At 43.8% G+C, this 15,042-nt stretch overlaps 1 protein-coding gene across 2 annotated transcripts in view; it reads right to left on the reverse strand.

Annotated features, from left to right (window-relative positions):
* The window catches only part of PTBP3 (polypyrimidine tract binding protein 3), a 121,618-nt gene extending 110,789 nt beyond the window's left edge, over positions 1 to 10,829 (reverse strand). The window contains exon 1 of one of the 2 annotated variants that reach the window (XM_090038855.1): positions 10,752 to 10,829. The gene's annotated coding sequence lies outside the window, so the exon portion shown is untranslated. Of the gene's footprint in view, positions 1 to 1,447; positions 1,477 to 10,751 lie in introns of those variants that run through there. The other variant, XM_090038854.1, reaches the window with a different exon arrangement.
* Positions 10,830 to 15,042: the final 4,213 nt, after the last annotated feature.

The raw sequence follows: 15,042 nt of genomic DNA on the forward strand, positions 1-15,042 counted from the left end.
CTCCCCACCCTGTGAGGGGGAATTTTGTACGGGAGGTGTGGGATGTTGAGCAACTGTGAGCTCATTTGAATTTCGAAGGGATGTCAGACAGAAGTTTAATAAACCAATTTAACCTAAAATCAGTTAAGTCTGATATTATACCCATCCAGGTTCATCTTAAACCTGCTTTGGCCATTTTGAAGACACTATGTGCACTGAGCTTCTGTTGTGTTACAAATGTGAAGTGATCCCTTATGCGATTTATGTGGAATTTCTGTACCTAGCCAATGAGGCGCAGGCCTATAGCTAATACCGCAAAACAAAAGTAATGCTGATTGTAGCAGGCAAACTTAGTTATGCTAAGAGCCTTAGCATAAGTCTAGGCCTTCCTAGAATTAAGCAATAAAATAGCACAGAGTGCCTTATAAGGCAGTGGGAAAAAGTGAGTGCTGTGACTGGTACCATGGGTGAACCAGGTACATCAGTTTCCCTAAAAAGGCATGGCACTAACAGCTGAATAGGATTGGAGTTCCTTGTCTAAAAAGATGAGGTAAGGAACTTGAGGACTGGCCAATTTGGGATAAGAAAGTTATAAAAGTAACAGACAAACAAAGGGACAGCTGTATTCATGCTGTTACTCTAGGGAGATGAGGGACAGTCGTGGAATTTCTGCTTGAACTGCAGAAAAACCAGAAACAAATATCTCACACACCTAGCAGAAGACCTGAAGCCAGTACCAAAAGTTGCTGCTGTAACATCTAAAAGGAGCCACTTGTCAGGTTGTATTACAGGGAGGAAACTTGTAATAGTGATTAGGGATTACTATTAAAGTTCACTTGCAGCCTCTCATCCAATTTGCTATCGTAAATCCTTGGGGGTCTCTGGCAAAAAGAATCCTACTGGTAACACTGATAATAAACTAGACTTTTTAAAATATTTGACTCCAGTTTCTTACTAAAACCTGCACAAGACTTAAATGTTAAGTGGGCCTGAGAACCAAATTCGCAGGAAAAAATATTATATACACACACACACAATATATTTTACACACACACACATAATACGTCTCAACTAGAAACAATATATACATCAAGCATCCCCATTACATTTTGGTAGATTAAATATGAAAACCAGCAATACCTTGTTTCTATACTAAGACCAGGGAAACAGAAATACTAATATGCATCATAACCCTAAAGTTAATCTCCAACAAATAGAACTGCATGACATTTAGTCGGAAAAAAATTCACACCGGCTTGTAAAGAACAAAAGATTAATCGATGGGCACTGTTCACTATAAAATTATCGAAGGCTGAAATAAAGGTAGAGGACCATTGATTGCATAGACATAAGTAGCACAATAAAACATGATGTATATGAACATCAATATGACATCAGCAAGAAATAAAATGTGTTCTAAATAAGGAGGGTAACAAGCGCATATGAAAGGATAGAAAAAGATTCCTACCTTTAAACCGACTGCTATAAGATCTGTAACAACACTGTATGAAAAAAAATGAAGAGAGAAAATGGAAAAAGTTAGAGAGCTAGTTATTGTAAAGACAGTGGTAAATAAGGTTAAGGAAGAAAGAAAAACATTGTTATAAATTATAAAAGAATGTGATGAATTGTGGAATGTTCTTTTTTTTGATAAAGGAAACTGGATAGTCTAATAATGCACAGTATGAAAAAAGCAGTTTCAGCTGATGGTATCAACAGCAAGTGAAAGCAAATTATCGTCAAATGCTGCATTAGAGTACATGCACAATTAGACATTTTTGCATTTCATTCCATTACAAAAAAGAAATAAGACAAAGACAGGACAGTAAAGTTTGCCTCTCCCCTTCCCCTCAAAATACAGGTGTGGATTGAATAATTTTGAAATTCAAGTTTCTGCTGTTCTTAAAAACCAAACCAATGTGTTAATGGGTTTACAGAAGCAACAATGTTATATCCTATAAACTTTACTGGCTTACATCTGGAAAGTATCAGAAAATACAAACTTTGGAAGAATCCTCAATTAAATTTACCCCTCCCTACCCATTGGGTAGAAAAAGGAGGGAGAGAGAAGGACTTCAAGGCATTTGAAAGCTTATCTAAGTATCCCAACCATGCATGCAGCTGGTCGCATAAACAATAAATCACTCAATTTTTTTATGAATTATGATTTAACTGAGATTTAATGGTAAAAATCATATTTCACATGCAAACTAGACAACGTCATCATATTTTTAATACACCTACTACAGTTTAACAGCCCAAAGTCTGAGCCTTCTTTTCTTCTTGGCCATGGGCCTTCTACCCATGGCCAAAATTCATGGGTATTTATGCTGGAAAAGCAGGGCTTTGGCAAGCCATGCACTAAATACCACTCAAAAATTTTAAGCAACTCCGTTCATTCCATTTTGTATTCTTTACATACACACAATTTTATAAGCAACTGTATAATATTACCTTTGAAGCTGTCTAGGATTACTTATTTTTTAACACGCTGTTCATATTGAAAACTGAATTATTAAAATTGGGCAACATTATGTTGCTATTAAATCCATTAGCAACTCGAATGATCTATAAAGGATACAGTGTAAATGGATACATATGAAACTGAATCATACTAGGATGTGCCTCTTCCCTCACATGAACAGCAAATGAATTTTGCTTATTTCAATACCTCTTATGATATTTATTTAAAGAAATAAGTTTTTGCATGAACTCTTACCATAATGAACATACTTCTCTTGGCTATGATATTGAGAAGTGATCTTGCTTAAACTAAGTCTGTTTTTTAAACCATTTTTACAGAAAAGGTTACCAAAAAAAAAAAAATCACACAACATAAGAACATTAAGATGGTAAAATAATGCTTTCTATAGTCAGGAAATACCCAGACAAATTTCACTTGCCCCTTGTAAGCCTCCATTGCATTACAGGAAATAACTGCATTATTACTGTCCAGTCCTTCAACAGCAAAGATTAGATGCTGTGTAGTGGATGAGATTGGAAACAAGCCAACAGTGACAAGAGGCAAGGTTTCTACAGATCCACAGCAGATCCTGGTCTAAATGTTGGGGGAGGTTGGGGCAGGAGGAAGGAAGGGGGTATGCTGCGGTATGTATGCATGCGTGCATGCATATGTGCACACACAGAAACTATAAAATCAGGAAAAGACTTGCACTGACCTAGACTTAAGTCTTAAAAATTCACATTGCTGAGGGACAAGAATTGGACCCTTAACACACAGAAGGAAATTACACAAGGAACAGGGTCCATGTTGTGCCCAACCTGCATGTGGAAGATTATTAATATTTGTATAGAGGGGGTGCCTATAAACTAACCAGCTTGGGACCCCATTTTTCTAGGCTTTGTATGACCAAAAAGGCAAGTCTGGAAGATACAAATGCTCTCACTGAACATTAAAAGTGGTGGGGGAGGGGGTGGAATATTTCAGGTTATTCAATTTAAGGTGTTTAAAATTTTTAATTACCATACACAAAATAGATTTCTATATTTTGAACTGAGGGAGCAGTTACACTATACATAAATTCTCATCTTGACAATTAAAAAGAACACCTTACATGTTGCATATTATCAAGCAAAGAAAGGTTCAAATTCAAAAGCAACCTACAATTATAGAAAAGGTGCACCGATATATAAGTGCCATATCAAGTCAAGGCTGATATCGGTTCTTTTTGGCAAGGGCAGCCATAATGTACCATTAACTATAATACACTCTCTGGCCAGGGCCCCTAGACACCATATGCATGCACCCAGATGTACACACGCATCAAATGCAGCCAGGCAGCATGGAGAGCAGCTCCCTGCAGGTAAGTCTGTGGAGGGGAATGAGAATGGCAGGGCACAGATTGAGGCCCCCACAGTAAGGAAGGGAGTGGGGCAGGGCAGCAAATGGGACCTGGGGGGCCAAAGTGGGAAGCAGGACAGAGTCATGGGCAGCTCATCTGGGGGATCTGCATCCAGGTGCTTAAAAATGGCCGGGGGGCAGGGCACTTAACTAAAGCTCACTGAATGAGCTTTAGTTCAAGTGCCACCACCACTATTTTTAAGCACTGGGTCACTTTTACCTGGAGCAAAGTTGAGCATAGCGAAGGGCAGAGGCCAGCAGAGCTGAATGGGACCAAGGGCAGAGGCAGGCTGCTCTCTGTGAGCTTTTCACCCTGCTGCCTTTGCCCTGGGGGTTGCACATAGGCCACGCCACATCTTCTGCTTGTCCAGCAATAGGAGGCACAGCTCTCCACCGCCACTGCTGCCAAACAGGCAGCAGATGTGGCACAGCCAGGATGCGGCTCCCAGTGCAAAGGCAGCAGGGCAAAGAGCCCTGAGTCCACAGCAGAAAACACACCTTTGCTCCTGCCCTTGCCCCTGCCCTGCTTGGCTCCACTCCAATGAGACTGAGTTTAAGCACCCCGCCACCATTTTCAAACACTAAGATGCTGATCCCCTGGACGAGCTTCCCACAGCTCAATCCTACTTCCTGCCCTAGTCCTGGGGTCCCAGGCCAGGGTTCACTGTCCTGTCCCAGCCCCACTCCATCCCTCATCTCGGAAGCCTCAATCTGTCCCCCTAAACCTCTTCCTCTCCACAGACTTACCTGCAGGATGCTGCCCTCCAGAACAGGGCCCCAAGCTGGGCTCAGCTGCATTCCTGTAAACTGGTTATCAGATAAATATCAACCGACACACCTGGTGAATAATTGGCTATCAGTACCAGCCAACAAAACCTTTATTGGCACACCCCTAAATTACAGAATTGATGTATACAATCCATAAACATCAGAACAGTGTTAAAACTGCTCTGTCAAACTTCAGTTTCAAAATTCTTAATACTACATCACTTCATATGTTTTCTGAATAACTGCTTGATATTTTTTTGAATAACTGATGTATAAAAGAAGTATTTTCAAAGTTTCAGAAATTACAAATTTGACTCCCATCCACTATTATGAAATAATTCCTACAGTTACAGGTTGTTCTTTTAAACCACAATCCTGCATTAAACTATATTTGAATAGAACCATATGCTTGTACAGAGCCCAAGTGACTTATCTTAGGGTCCCTGCACTTTCCTCATGTAGGATCTTACTTTAGACAGTTGAAATTGCAAATTCTCTTTTCCCACAAATCCCCATATTGTTCTTACCATCATGAAGCACCAGAAGAGAAGCATTAAAACTGAAGAGATTACAAAACTCCATATGCTGGAGGAGGATTTAGAACTGGGGTAGCCAACCTGTGGCACAAGTGTTGCAAACAGCCTGGGCAGCCTATGGATGTAGCACACTGGGGAGGGGAAGTGCAGTGCATCAGCAGATATGCAGGAAGGAGACAGCAAAGGAACAAACCAGGCAGAGAAAGGGGGTCAGCAAGAACATGGAAAAAGAGCACACAATGGGGGAAACCAACAGGACAGTGGAAGATCCAAAGAAAAGAATGATAGTGAAAAGCACACAAGTTATAGTTCAAAAGCAAAATCTGTACAAGTGGAGTGAAGTCAGGAAGGGAAAGAAAGCATAACAAAAAAAGGACTTTGTGATATGCATTACACACACATAACCAGTCAAGTGGGAGTGTTACAATTAAATGCAATACACAACTGCTATATTTCTTTATTTTGCAAGAATGGAGAGTTGGGTGACTATGACAAGTATTACACAATGACTAGAAGTCATTTGAGTTAATGTTTCCAGCCCTGGTTACACAGTTGAACTTACACAGCATTATATTCTGGGTCTACAATATGACTGGAGCCTATCCCATGTGGAGCACAACATTGTGCCCCACATCCTTGCAAAAAAGCAGAATAGCTTTGCAACATCGTGCTCTTCAGCATATGGAGGAAGGATGGTACACTTCAAGTCATTCACAGGTTTTGTTCTGTAAATAGCCTCCTAGAAGGAGGTTTGCCACCTAAAGACAAAGAACAATTTAAAACTAGTCACAAATTTGTGAAAAGGGATCTTGGTTTAAGAGCAGGGCAAGTCTGACAACTGTTACTCCTACCTCAGTGTTATATTAGTTTTGAGTCCTTGTATTTAAAAAAGGCAGTGGTGCTTTAGTTAAATGGAGAGATCTTGTAGGGATTACTGAATATACTGTCTGCCCGTGCAACTGTGTAATACTTCCCTCCTTAAACAGTCAGTTATTTTGATCCTACCACTCTTAAAATTTGTTGCTGAGTGATACTTATTGCCCCCCCCAACTTGTCTAAATTCCATTGTGCATGCATCACATGTGAATGAAAGTGGCAGCAAGCTGAAGTGACTTGGAGTTCTGTCATTAAGAAAATTTATCTCACAAAAGGCCTACAGACTAATAACTAGCATACAGACTAATGTGTGAGCACTCATTCTATCAGCTTTCAAAACAAAACTTAAGACAAGTGAAGTCAAATCTAGCAACCAAGGAAACTGTTACCCCCCACCCCCAATTTCTCAACTCCACAGAACAATATCAAAGATTGTTTTACACTTGAGTGTAAAACTTGATTTTCATGATTCTGAAACTGTGGGTTTTTATCTTCATATTTTATAGAAATAATACAGCTTTGATTAAGCAAATGTGGAAAACTAAGCTTGTGAGGATACAAAATCAAAATGAAAAATTAAAATTGTTCATATGGTAAATACTTTACTAATGTCGCATATAAAAATATCTCTGATACTTCAGAGGGGGATATATTTTCAGACTGTGGGAAAACAGTCATTCTTCCTTAAAGAAAAAATAATGAGAATCTGATGCAGAAGTCAAGATTGAGAGAAATTATAAATATGATATTGTATGGAAACCATTTCTTGAGCTACACTTTACAAGTACGTTACGAGATCACGTTCTGTTTCTTTCAGGAGGACAAGCTAAAATGCCCTACCGGACTGTACATCAGTAGCTAGGGAGCTATCCTTTCAAAATTTCAAATTCTAGCTGACTGGTGCCTGGTTTCTAAGCCTGAATTTCCAAGGGAAAAAATTAACTTTAATAGCAGACTACATGAAACTATGGGTACAGATTCTACGTAATAGTCAAATGCCTGGAATAAGCTCTAAAAGAATTAAACATAGAGACTTACACTGCTCTAAGCATACTTAGATTATACAATTAATACTCCCTCTATCATATCCTGATGCAATTATGGCATAAATTTACTTTTAAAGGAAAATCTAGTTAAAAATAACTATTTGTCATAAAACCAAAAATGACTGCTACATATGAGCTCATGTGGTTGAGGTCAAGTGACATCAAAGGTGCACAACCTACAGCTCTATTTGTGTAAAAGGGAACTGTTGGCACATCGTGTTCTGTTTGATCACACACATTTGTACTTCCATGTCCTCCACAAGTTTTTAACGACTGAAGTTTGGTAACTCTTAGGCCAAATTGCATGGTCAATCAAGAGTTAGAAAAAAGGCATAGTTGAAAAGAGGTTCCAGGAGATGGTCATCTTTTGTTAAAGATGTTACTATTTGGTACCTGTTGGTAGGTGCCAAAATTGTTATTTAAATCTGCTAATAGTACCCAGAACTTGAGATAGATATTTTTATGCTTTTTTACAATGACATCCCTACAATGATTGAGAAATAGTTTAAATGATGAGTCCTCTACAAATCTAAGCAAAAAGTGTGGCCAACAGAGCTTTTGGAATTGTAGTTAATGAGTAATTATTGCACCTTTAAAGACTTGAATATTTTGTGGAGCAGAATTCAAAAGGCTTCTCAGCTGAAGCAGCTGCAGCCGGAGATTGAACGCAGCAATGGATCCAGTCCAATCAGTTCATTTGTATTATTCCTGTGTTTTTCTTTCGAGTGAAATAAGAATGTTTAATTGCCCTATTTATTGGTATACACAAGAAAAATAAAAATCACACCATTAATTATTGTTCCTTTAAAACAAGCCACTCAATCCAAAGCAAGTGAACTACAAATTTCCCCTTTCCTTCATTCATCTTGGACAATAAAAGCAGGAGTTTGTTATGATGTCTGCCAGAGAGATGCAATGCTGCAAAGTTTAAATTCCATACGTTGTAAAAAGAACATTTACATTTGAAGAAAAAAAAAAGTTCTCATTCGAATTGGAACCTCAGCTATTGATATGCAGTTTAATATAATTCTGTCTTTAATAAACCTCAAGTTTGGGTATGGCTTAGCCTTAGTATCCATAGAAATGAATCATGTGATCTTGTACCTAAACATTCATATTAGTTGCTATGAACATATTTAAGTTTCATTTCCCTCACAATGGAAAATGCAATAAGGATATTGTTCAGAATATTTTCACAATTCAAATGTGCTATTATAAAGTTCTTACCAGCTCAGAAGTCAAATTATGTTAACATTGGATTTAATTTCAATTTTAAAGTTGTTCATTATGCATTACTTAAAGCAAGAGTTACTTTATGATATTGCTTCACTGCCAACCAATTCTGAGGACACAACCTGAGTTACCTTAAAAGATTACATTTAGTATCTACTCTCTGAAAAGGGCAGGCCTAGTTAAAGTACCTAACAACAAGGCACAATCAGTTGCAATGTAAATGTAGTCCAAATCAGTATTAACAGACCTATTATGCTTTAGCGCATAAAAAAGCTACTCGACCTCATTTAAAAAATAAAAATTCACCTTTACCTTGCCAAGCTGTATTCTGTTACTGGAGACTATGGGGTGTCACCCTTTATTTTAGGGTACTAATAAACTACTATTATATGCAAAAAAAGAATGTCCCACTGGTACCAATGTAGAAGAGTTTAATATTTAACAAAAAATAAAATTTTAGTCAAATGCCTACAATGTGCACACGCCATTCACTCCTTATACTAACAAGGTCACTGTCCTATTTGTGTTCAAAAAAATTTAAAATAGCTTTTTGAGTTCTACATCCAACTCATACCTCTGCCATTTTCTCTCCCCACCTTCCTGTTGAAACATTAAAATCTCCATGAACTAAAAAGACAAACTGATTACAAAGTCATAGGAAATATAGATGAAAACAAGCCAGGAGCCATTCAGGCCAAATCTCTACTCAAGGCAGAATGAAAGGAGAAGGCAACTGCCTCCAAAAGGATTTGACCAAACAGAACATGCAGCTGATCTGGACCTGTTCCCATAACACCACAATAGCTTTTTTTAAAAAGGACAGGCACAGTCCTCTCAGATGAACCCAGACCTTTAGGACTCAGAGATCTTACTACTTTCCTTGAAAGGCAAATGGAGTATATCAAGGCACATATGGCTCAACCAACTCAGGCACTGCTAAGAGCTGTACCCAGGACAGCATTTTCACTAAACAGACACTTGAACCAGCTGAGCCACAGACCATACAAAGTGACACTTAAGAAAAAGCAAGTGTTAAGCAGAACTGGAGTTTCAATGTCTTAAGCAATTCCACAATTTCAAAAACTTTTCCCATCCTGAAATGGAACAAAACATGTCAAAGTTTTCCAGAGAATCAAAATTTGGAAAAACAAATGAACAAACAAAAAACCCTCTCTCTCTTATAAAATAACAACATTTGTTACAAGCTCAGCTCTCTAAAATGTCGACACCTGAAGCAGCATTTTCAGTTCTGTGTCAAGTCAGAAAATCCCAAAACATCCTTATCAGAATGTTCCTTTCCACTGTCCAAAGTAATACCGTGCAAATGGACGTGTTCACAAAACGTTTAACATCTGATGAATCTGTATTTTCAACAACCAACAACCCTATTTCCAACCACTGCATTTCCCCCCTCACTGCTCTGCTACTACCGCTGACAGTGGCACAGCAGGAGGAGCAGGGGTACCCAGGGCAGTTCAACCCAGCATGTTTCCTAACCTCTCTCCCATCACCTAGCTGCACTTTTTAAATTTTTTTTTACTTGCAGTTCTACAAGTGCTTTGAGACAAACAGAGCAACGGGTTAGTGCGGTGACCTCCCAGCAGCCTTCTCCAACTATTCTCCTGCCAGCTGAGGAGCTGTCACAGTCTATTTGCCACCCCTTACCACCCAGCTAGCTGGCAATTGACACATCTCCCTCTCCTGTTTCACTTCAGGCAGACCTGGCGCTCCCCCGTGGCCGACTTCCTGTTTATAGACCAGCAGGCAGCAGCAAGAGCAACCAGCAAGGGAAAAGCATTTCCAATCACCTCTTCCTATCCCAATAAGCAAGCCCCACGGGGGCCGGGGGTGCGGCTGCCACTCTTTAACTCCGGGCGGGGGGGAGGGGGGTGTGCTTAAATTTGGGTAACCCCATCCGTCCCCGCTGCTTACAGGAGAGGCAGTGGCTGCATGAGCCCGCAGCGAGGCAGGCACCAGGCGCGCGCGGGCATCGGGGTGCTAGCGGGACGGAGGCAGCAGGCCCGGCGGGGCGGGGCACCGGGGCCGCCTCCCCGCCCGGCCCAGCGGCCAGGCTGCAGGAAGAGGCCTCGACCCGCCCCGAAACTCGCGCCCCGCCCGGGCCGGGTGGGGGAAGGGAGGGGGGAGGGGGTGCTGATGGTTCTGCCCGGCCGCGCCGGCAAAGTTGCCCAGGGCCGGGGTCGGACTCATGGTACATCCCAGCATCGAGCCCCCTCGCCGCCCCCCCCGCGCCTTGGGTAGTGCCGTCCGCTGTCCTTCGCCCGCACACGGCGGGCGGCACCAACCGCTCCCCCGCGGTGGGGGCACCGCGGTGGGGGCACCTCAGCAACCGACATCCCCCCCCTTCCCCGGCCGGGCCCTGGGGGGGGAGGGGGAGCCCCAGCGCCTCCCCGCGGCGGCTGCCCCGGGCCGGCGGGCGAGGCGGGCACTTACCCATCCATGGCACAGACAGGAGGAAGCGCAGAGGGCCAGGACGGGGCGGGGGAGGGAGGGACGGAGCGACGCAGCGGCTCCGCGGGCGGAGAGCGAGAGGTGGGTGAAGGGGAGGGTAGGGAGGGGCAAACAGGGAGAGGGGTGGGGTGGGGCCGCCCCCTCCCTCTGCTTCCTGCGCGCATGCGCAGCGAGGCAGCGACACACCCAGCGGCAGCCACGCGAGGGGGAGCTGTGCGCCTGCGCAGTGGGAGGGAGGGGGGGTGCCAGGGCTAGCGCGCCTGCGCGCATCCCAGTCCTGACTTCGCTCCGCCCCTGCGCCTGCGAGGCAGTTTGGCGCGCGCTTGGCTCCACGGACCAATCATGTGGCTCGATGTCCGCGAGCGTACTGAGGTCCTCGGGGCGGGGGGGGGGGGGGGGGCTGCGTGTAGGGTTAGTAGCGTGTAGGGTCAGTAGCTGCCAGCTGGGGGCGGAGCTAGGGGGAGACTCCTCTCTTCTCCCCCGCCTCGGGCCAGGAGGGGCTGCTGGGCCCCTCGGGTGGTGTCCTCCCGCTGCGGGCTGGGCACTGCCACCCTGGGCCAGGTCGGCTTGGAGGGGGTGTCCTGGGCTCCGGTCACAGCTGGCCCAGAGCTGGATTAAGGAACTCGTGGGCTTCCAGCTGACAACGACATTTTGTATTACTTTTTAAAATGATAATATATAAAGTAAGCACAAATGGGCCTCCTCACTTCGGGCCCTAGGCATGTGCCTAGTTTGACTATGCTTTGATCTGGCCCTAGAGATGCCCAGTCCTGGCTGAGGAGTCTGGCCATGTTCCCACTGAGAAACCCTGCAGCTTCCTCCTCCTTGTCCCTGTCTTGTCCCCATTGCACCCAGCGGTGTAAGAGCATGGGAAGCTAGGGAGCCCAGTAGCCAGTCCGCAGCAGGGGCAGGTGCTCGAGTGGGAGCAGGAATATATCAGTGTCCCCATGCTTAAAAACAGCCACAGAGGTGCTTGAACTGAACAGGATGCACCTAGAGCAGGGATGTTCAAGTGTTTGGCCAACAGTCCCCATCGCTGGCACAGAGTCAGTCTGCGGGATAGCTCCAGCAGTTCCTAAGGCAGCAATGCCCCCTCTTGCCTCGTCCCACCAGGATTGAGCTCCAGAGGCCTCACACCACCCCCACACGTCAGGATTGGGTTTCCACCTCATCCTCCATGCTAGGATCAGGCATTTGATCTAGGTTGCAGAGCCCGGGACTTTCTCTGTGTGTCTGGAAATTTGGCAGCAGAGGAGTAGCAGCACTGCTCCCCCACTATCAAATTTTCAAGCCCATGGGGAGCCTGTGGGCCAGATGGTAAGGTGCCACAGGCCACACCTGAGCATCTAGTATTCTAGAGTGCTCTATCCCTTATTCAGTACCCTCCCTGGCACCCACTACTATGGTCTAAAGGTACCAGAACTATTCTGTTCAAGAGCCACTAACAGATATACTGTCTGTGGGCACTTTTGCACATGTTGGGGGGCAACGCTTTAATTCGAGTAGCTTCAAGAGCCTCTCTAAAGCAATGGTGCTTCTCATATACCGGTGTCCCCATGCTTAAAAATAGCCACAGAGGGGCTTGAACTAAAACTTATTCCATGAGCTTTAGTTAAAGCGCCGTCACTGCTAGTTTTACGCATGGGGACACTGATACACGAGATGCAGGAGGCAGCTGGAGCACAGCAATTGCTACACTCCAGCAGACTCAATCAAGTCTGCTCTGATACATGCGTGTTGAAGCAGCCTCCACACTCAAGTATTGGTGGCATAGGTGATGCGGGGGGAGCACGAGCCTCCCTGGAGGTTGCCCACTGCTGAAGCCACCGCCAGCTTCTGCAGATGGTCGCCGCTCACCCCGCCACCCCCTCTCACTGCCAACGCTGTTCCTGACATCTGCGAGTGGTCCCCACTCGCCACTCCTCCACCCCTCTGCCACCAGTGGGATCTGCAGCCAGTCTCCACTCACTGATGCTGATGCTGGCATCTGTGGGCAGTCCCTGCTCGCCACTCACCCCTCCCGCCCACTGCCGCTGCTGCCACCAGCATCTGTGGGTGCTCACCGCTGGCCGACACTGAAGCCAGTGTCTGCGGGCAGTCCCCGCTTGCCATTCATTGCCATGGTGCCCCCCAAGTCTCAGGAGGCACCAGTCATTCATGATTGGTGCCCTATGATTTATACTATCTGCCTCCACCACCTCCTGTGCCAATGAATTCCACAAATTTACCACATGTTGCATAAAAAGTACTTTCTCCTGATAGTTTTAAACCTGTCCAGCTGCATCGCATCGTTTCTTTGGAATCCAGTGGGAAGGTATCTGACAACAAAGCACCCACTCTTGTTCTGTTTTGCAACACAAGAGGGTGGGGAAATAATCTCTTTGCCCTCCTGCAGAGTCAACTGTAACCCAGCTGCTTTTGTGATTTCATAGATTTCATAGACTTCATAGACATTACGGCTGGAAGGGACCTCGGAAGATTATTGAGTCCAGCCCCCTGCCCAAAGGGCAGGAAGTCAGCTGGGGTCATATGATCCCAGCAAGATAAGCATCCAATTTGCTCTTCCAAGGTGTTCAATGTAGGTGCTTGAACCACCTTTGATGGCAGGCTGTTCCAGCCCTTGGGGGCTTGGACAGTAAAGAAATTCTTCCTTATGTCCAGCCTGAAACGGTCTTGCAGGAGTTTGTGACCATTCGACCTCGTCATCCCTTGGGGCGCTCTGGTGAACAAACGTTCCCCCAGATCCTAGTGGTCACCCTGATAAACTTATAGGTGGCCATCAGATCACCCCTGAGCCTACGCTTTTCCAGGCTAAAGAGCCCCATGGCTCTCAGCCTGTTGTCGTAAGGTGTGTTCGCCTGACCTCTGATCATGCGCATGGCTCTTCTCTGGACTCTCTCAAGCTTCTCCACATCCTTTTTGAATTGTGGAGCCCAAAACTGGACGCAGTACTCTAGCTGCGGCCTCACCAAGGCCGAGTACAGGGGGAGAATGACTCTGGGGCTGCCTTGTTCCAAAGTAAAAACTCTTACAAAGTAACAAAATGCAAGATAAACTTGCATGTACACAAGCACATCTGAATGTTTCCTTATACTTCCCTATCCCCTACATGCATTTGCATGCCCTTCAGGTTTTACTTTTCAGAGACTCTGGTGCAGACCTGCTAGAGCTCTACACTGAAGGAAAGGGCCCTTAAAAAAGTGGGCCCTTAAAATGTAAGTTTGCAGAAAGGACAGTGTCTTTATATACATCCACCATTTTGGACTTCTACCCCGATAGATGCATTCGGGTGTTGCCCCATTACAAATAATAAAAATGGCAGCTATCAGAGATCACTAGCTTCACTGCATACTTTATCTGGACAAAACCAAGGGCATTAAGATCTTTGCAACTAAAGCTGGATCAGCCTATTGAAATCAGTCTTGATTTCACAATCTTGGACAGTGGTGGTGTCAAATCTTCCAAAAGTCTGTGGTTTCAGACAGATTCTACCTTGGATCAGATTGTGCTTAACTGCTTCAGAAAAAGAAAACTGCAGATTTGGGAACTTGGAAGCATGATAAACAAAACAAGACAAGAAATTTGGATGAAGTCCATACAAAACAAAGCCATATTACTTTCACTCATAAGCCTACTTCTAAAATTGAACATTAGACGGTATTATTACTATAGGAAACTTAAGATCAGGGTAACAAATATTTCTTTTAATGTTGGAGCACGGGGTGTTGTAAGTATTCTGTGGTAATAGTATCACTATCGCTACCACAAATCAGAGAAAAATTAGGGTTGTCCATAAAAAAGAATATCATTGAGGGTGTAATTTAAGTTTAACTATTGAATTTACAAGGGTAGCTTCTTGAGAAAAGTAGATTTTGTAAAGGATACAAGATACGTCTCCCTTTAGATTAAAGCCCCCAAAATACAAAATCAAAGCCAACATCCCTGATTTAAAAATTAAAAAAAAACATGCCATAGCTACTGAAAAAGGATTTATAGCTACTTAAGCAAACATTAATCTGAAATCAAGTATTTTACTCAGGGCCCCTCACTCAATGTACAGTATTTAAAATAATTGCTATTAGGGAAGGAAAAATATAATCATTCATTTCTCAACCCTTAGACAAATCTTTCCCAGCAGAGATTATGTTAAAAAAATGCCTCTCAGTTTTATGGCTGAATACAGATGTTTTATATTACAAGCTAAATTTAAAGCCTCATTTTAAAATGCTATTGAGGATATTACTATAATTGGTACAAAAATAGAAGTAGGTCA

The sequence above is a fragment of the Crocodylus siamensis genome, chromosome 3, assembly GCF_052110815.1.
Source record: "Crocodylus siamensis isolate JL-2025a chromosome 3, ASM5211081v1, whole genome shotgun sequence".
In the NCBI taxonomy this organism is placed as follows: Eukaryota; Metazoa; Chordata; order Crocodylia; family Crocodylidae; genus Crocodylus; species Crocodylus siamensis.